This window comes from Helianthus annuus, chromosome 14, assembly GCF_002127325.2.
Source record: "Helianthus annuus cultivar XRQ/B chromosome 14, HanXRQr2.0-SUNRISE, whole genome shotgun sequence".
Lineage (NCBI taxonomy): Eukaryota > Viridiplantae > Streptophyta > Magnoliopsida > Asterales > Asteraceae > Helianthus > Helianthus annuus.
In genome coordinates, this window is record NC_035446.2 from 105,268,244 (window position 1) to 105,275,062 (window position 6,819).

Genomic DNA, 6,819 nt, shown 5'->3' on the forward strand with positions numbered 1-6,819 from the left:
CAATTGGTGTTTTTTAACTAAAAAAATTACAGACTTTGTCCTTTATGTTACTGGTTTTTAATACGTTAGGTCCTTTGGACCTAACCTAGTTAAATTTTTTTGGTTAAGTCTTACTATGTGCCTCTCACATGAGGGCAACATGGTTTTTTCATCTCAATTTCATCTCAAACCGTCATCCTTGGTTTGACATACTTCTTTCTCTCATACGTTGGTCATCCTACCTTTGCAGTCATTTCTGTCACAATCAGTTTGATTACTTTTTCTTAAAGTTTAATTTGAAAATTGAATGTGAGCGAAAATGAGCAAACAAAGTTACTCTATTATAAACCAAGCGAGTTCGAGAATCAACTTTCTACTCACTGTAATAAATTCGAACTGAGTCGAGCCACTAGGTTTGAACTCAAGCCGAGTTCTAGCAGAGCGTTGCTCAGTTCAGTTAGGCTCGTGAACAAACCTACATTAGTCTATCATGATTCATTCAACACCTATCTACTATGGCTTTCCTTCGTCTCCTTATCAGACGTCACAACTTTTATACTCTCTTTGTTTATTTGATGATAACAAAAAGTTGAAATTGGTGTGCTAGGACTTAAAACGCGGAGATGATGGTCTTGGATACAGCTTCTATTTATTTGGGTATCATCATTTATGCATAGTAAATCACCTATGTTAATAAATTATGGTGGTTTACCAAGTTAATTTATTAACAAAACTGGGCATCGGTATGTTGGTCCACAAACAAAACTGTATAATTGTCACACCCCAACTAATAGCGGAAACATCGGAGTGAGATGAAAACGAGATTGCTCGAGATTTCATAACGTGCTAATGTGACAATATTTAAATAAACCAAATATCCTTTCATATTAAAAGGATTACATTGTCTTGAAATGGGAAAGTACAACATTTTGCAACTAAAATATAAACAACATACAAAATACAAATAAAGAATTTAAGTGTGTTTCTAAGTCCATCCTAAATAGATTTCTTCAATCGTCATCATACGTTTCCTACAACATGTATTAAAATAAAACCAACATAAGGTTAGCGAGTATACAAGTTTGGTTACATAGCACAAGTATCAATAAAAGTTGTCTCATATCCAACATGGCAATTTGCATACATTGTTTATAACATACTAGCATGTGTAAACTATAAGTCAAACCAAAGTATACCGCAATCGTGCGTATCCTTGTCGCCGAAACGACAAGGTCGTAAAATAGATTACCTAACAATACCACAAGTACGGGCGGTGCGTTAATCCTATAGCCCTATAATTGTTAAGGTAGGCTTGCAAAGTTAATGAGCATATAGTACACAAGAATGAGTATAGCATGTATAAACAAGAATATAACGTGTATCATGTTTTAGTGGATAGAGTGATTATATGAACATCTTTGATCGTGAGTATGTGATTTGTAATATAGTGTACATGTTGAACCAAGTGTGTTAAAAGGAAAAAGGGATCGAGTATACTCACGGTTTGCGTAGCAATTTCCACGTATGTGAGTTTTTTGTGTTTAGAGTTTTAGAAAACCGTCGAGTTATCCTACAAGGATAAACGAGGCGTATGAGTTCGACAGATTTTGGAATCGGAATGTAGATGCGAGATGCTTACTTAGTAGGAAAGTACATAAAAATTATATTGACAAAACATCCAAATTTGGACCCCATGATTAAGTGTTTTTCATAGGCACAAGTTCGCCTATTGGAAGTCCAAACATGAGAAGTTTCAATCCAAGATACTATAACCATAACCTTTGACATCAATCCATGAATCGGTTAGTGTTTAGGGTTCGGTTATTATATATATATATATATATATATATATATATATATATATATATATATAGGGTGGGGTTCGGCTACAAAGTGCATTTTTCCTACAAAGTGTACAAAGTCATAAAACACCACAATTTCATCCATAAAACACACTCAAAACCCACAAATAATAGAGTGAAGACCACCAAAACACAATATCCAAACCCTAACAGTCCATAAAAACTTCAAACACACCATCGTAGAACTATGAATATAAAACACAACATGATAATCAACATAAAACACACTAATGTTAGTCATTCGAAAATCAAAGCCTTATCATCCAAAACACAACACAAAACCCACAAATATGGCGTTTTAGTAATCTTCACTTTATTATTTGTGGGTTTTGAGTGTGTTTTATGGTTGAAATTGTGGTGTTTTATGACTTTGTACACTTTGTAGGAAAAATGGACTTTGTAGCCAACTCCCACCCTATATATATAATCATTTAGTCAGTAGTCCATTGTTAGATTAGTCAAGTATGGTCATGCATGGGTTGGATGAATTCATTAACCCTAAGGTTCACCAATACACAAATCATCACACGGATGATTCAGATGGTCATGAAACATAAGAATGTAAATTTACAAGTTACTAGATTGCTAAGTAGCCAAATAAGAATAACCCGGACGTGTACATACCCAACTTGGAAAATGTTGGAAACGAGGTGGGGTTGGCTTACTTTGATTCTTGGAAGCTACTTAGATAAGTAATCATCTAAATCATCAAGTAACCAGGTGAAACTCAAACTAGACTAGTACATTCCAGAGACTTGGTGTAGTTTATACACTTTATTACTGGAAAGTTTACTTGATGACTTAGGTTAAAGAAAATGGATTAACTAACTAAGTGAGGTAGTGGAATCATAGTTGGAAAGCCAAGGCTCCATTGTTCACACTTTACCAAAACACAAGTCTCACAACATTGAAGGTTGTAGGACTTGGATGGTTTCAACACTTTGTAGGTTGTTTGGAAACCTTTAGGGCAGTAAGTTCTTGAGGTATTTGAGCCTCATAACTTATGGAAATACATCATAACATAAGCCCCACAACATGAGTTTAGTTGGGGACAAGGTTGGTAAAAATTTTCCACAAGTTTGATCAAGAAAAACAACAAGTTTGTGATAGTTTAGTTGAAAATAGAAAATATTATGCCTTTGGACCTCAATTGAGAAGACATACCTTCTTGTTACACCTTGGTGAACTTTGGGTAATGTCCCTAGAGGTTGTCCAAGGAGAATAGAAAAAAAAAAACAAGAAGAAAAGATGAGAAAAAGTGTTCAAAACTCACTGTTTTGAACCTTGATACAATCTGCCAACACTTGGAGATTTTGAAGGATTTGGGATGATTTTTGAGAGTGTAAAGTGTTTAGGAGGTGTTAATAAACAATAACTCACAGGGTTTTCATTATTCTATAAAAACAAGGAGCAAGTATTGAAGGAAGTCCAAAAAGACTAACATTTGATGAAATCCAAAGTAAGACATACATGGAAGTCAAAGGAACAGGTATAACAAACCAATGCCCAACCATTGAAAGTGGAGTCAAGGCTTCACGGTCAAACCCGGCAAGTACAACGCCAAGAAATTTTGTTTAGAGCCGACATCTTTCACGGTCAAAGCCGAGGGTATAAGCAAAAACTCTGCACCCGAGTTCCAAAAGACCAAACTAATGACTCGTGTGACATACACCCTTGACGAAATCGAGGGCCTGTTAGAAGTGTCATCCGACGGAACCATCAAATTCGAAGAAAAGGACGGTATCGATTATGTTGCAGTGACCGTTCATGTAACGCCCTGCTTTTTCATACTTTCCATAATTAGAAAGCTCGCCTTGTAATGCTATTTTTGGAAATCTTGTATTATTGTAGTCGTCTTTTCGTTGTAAAATCCGAGACTTGGATCATAAATAAAATTCGTATTTCTTTAAATTCACCATCTACATATTCATACATGTTCATACGTTCGAATTCATTGTACATCGAATCCTTATTTGTAATTCATACTTATACGATACTTATTCACGATGCATATCCATGCTTGTCCTTAAATTGTTGATACCTAAAAACCCCTAATAATATGCTTATTTATACAACGGTTAATCATCTAATATGTGACATATACTTGTCACTTACAAACATGTTACATACTTGTACATTACACTTTTTACCTAGTTAAATCATGTTTTATTTCATATTTCACCTTGTTACAAGTTAGGGGAAACATTGTTGCATATTATTACACAACTTAATTAACAAAATTACTCATTATAATGTTTTAAAAAAATAAAGAAATATGGCAGCCCCAATTCAGCAAAATTCAGCCCCATATAGTTGGGTTTTGTGGGCTAGTTTCAAGGTGTAACCCATTCTAAACACTTACAAAGCCCAACCCATTGAAACCCTAATCCTTCCCCCTATAAATATCACTTATAACCAGCCTCCCTACCACTTTTGCAACACTAAAAACTCTCAAAACATCCTCCAAACCGTAGCTGAAAGCAAGGGTTCGAGCAGATTGACACCCCTTCACGAAAATGAGCATAACTCACTCAATTCTTATCCGATTCACTCGATTCTTTTTCCTACTACTTTGTATTGACCTTATCTACGTTTCCATGGGTTTTTCACAGTAAATAAGTCCCTGGAACTCCGGCAAAAAGGCTCCAAAGTCCACTGATTGTTTTTGTTTTCATGAAATCCCTGTTATTTCTTACCAAACTTGAGTCTATCTCATCTCAAACCTATGTCCTAATGCTTACAACACTTTAGTGGTTGGTTAGGCTTAAAAACAAGGTTGAGACACTTAAAAATCAGAGGATTAAACCTCATAAACTTGGTGTTTTGTTTAGGGTTTTTAACCCACAAGTCATGTCAAACTTTGTCTTTGATACATGAGTGATTATGGAACAACTCTTGTCCAAACATACAATCCTCACATGATTTGATGATTTCTCTTAGTTAGTGTGTATATTTCTTATTCTTTATTGTATGTTCATGACTCTCCTTGGTTGTTTTTATATCAAGTGTAGTGGTGAACACATAGAGGTGCCTAAATGGAAGCTTGATCTTCCTACCTCCTACATGATTTCTATGACATTTAGAGGTACCAAAATGAAGATTTTAATCTTCTACCTCATGCTTGAACTATTGGACATATATTATATACCCTAAACATATTATTCGAATAATCGAATCCTTGATGATGAACTAGTGTTCATATGTCGGGGTACTAGATTACATCATCCTAGACTATGATAACTTGTCACGATTCTAATGGAACCTTGTTCCATGAAAACATCTAAACTCCTTCGAGTTTCCTAGTGTCAAGAACAAGCATCATATGTACTAAATGATTATTTTCCATGTTATTCTCATATCTTATTTTTATGTTGTTTTAAACACCGAATCTCGACTCTAAACATACTTGAACTTTAACCCTTATACATTCGGACTCTAAATCTCTACTCGTCAACAATTGGATAATCGGAAAACATATGCAAACCTTGTGAGTATACTCGTATTCCCCTTTTTACTTTTACCACTTTTGGGGTGTAACATGTTTATCTATCAACAAACTTACACATGAACATTTTGCTTAAACACATGAACATTCCTATAACATGCTTGTATACGTGATGGCTTGATGCTTTAAACTTGGATTTATCTTATGTGTTGAATTTATCATTAACTTCGTACGAGCCAAACCGTGACATATGTAGCGCTATAGGATTAACGACCCGCCTCTTTATCTTCGGTTATGTCATGAGCATATTGCGTTTCCTTGGTTTGATATGTTAGACACATACCATATTTAAATGTTCATCTTGAATCACATGCTTGCTATGAGGAATTGTTCAAACTTATCTTTTGCTATGTACGTATCAAACTTGTATACTCGCCTTTGCTTTTGCATTGAACTTTATTTTAACATGTTACAGGTGGATGTTGACGATGCATGGAATCTAGTAGGATGCTTAGATACACACTTAGAAAGAATTGTATTTGTATTGTATCATTTTATTATTTATGTTGTTGTATTTTGTTTCAAAACCTTGTACTTGATTCTTTAGAAATGAAATGAAACGATTATTTAAATACTTGTCACAATTATTAGCGTTATGATGTCTCGAGCAATCTTCACACTTCGTCTCATCCCGATGTTTCCGCCATTGGTTGGGGTGTGACAGTTCAGCTTCCTGGTGGTGAGCGTGTGCCGTTCTTATTTACAGTCAAAGAACTTGTGGCAACCGGTCCACCCGAGAACTTTAGTGGGGAGTTTCTAGTGCCATCTTACGAAGGCTCTTCTTTCCTTGACCCAAAGGGCCGAGGTGGATCCACCGGTTATGACAATGCGGTTGCGCTTCCAGCTGGCGGGCGAGGAGATGAAGAGTAGCTTGCCAAGGAGAATGTAAAGAACGTTACATCGTCAACAGGGAAGATCACGTTGAGTGTGACCTCGAGCAAGCCTGAAACCGATTAGGTGATCGGTGTGTTTGAGAGCATTCAACCTTCCGATACCGATTTGGGGGCTAAAGCTCCCAAAGATGTGAAAATTCAAGGTTTGTGGTATGCTCAGTTGGAGTGATCAAAGAGCGTTTTTAACCCGAATTGTATTTCGTTTTCTTGGACATGATTTTGTGCTCAATCAAAAATAGTAGTATTTTATATTTTTATTGCTTGAATATTATAAAAAAATTCTTTCAATCAATGTAATGTCCAATGTTGTAGCATACAACTATCACCAAAAATCTTTACATGAACAATGGCCGTCTCTAAAATGATGAAACCTTAATGAATCTCTAACAACAATAGTCACACCGGAAATTTTTGCCATAAACTTGATCTTGATGGCGTTATGACAATACCTGCAAATCCTAAAATTTTTAAACACGGTGAGCAACGTCTCACCGCTCAAATTTAGCAATCCAAAAGACACTGCAAGCTTCTCACTGTGATTGCACAATGTGTCTTCTTTCTCCTCACAATCAAGATCTTG

General features: G+C 35.6%; 1 pseudogene; it reads left to right on the plus strand.

Annotated features, from left to right (window-relative positions):
* The first annotated feature begins 2,876 nt into the window (after positions 1 to 2,876).
* On the plus strand, positions 2,877 to 6,408 carry LOC110907071 (annotated as a pseudogene).
* Positions 6,409 to 6,819: the final 411 nt, after the last annotated feature.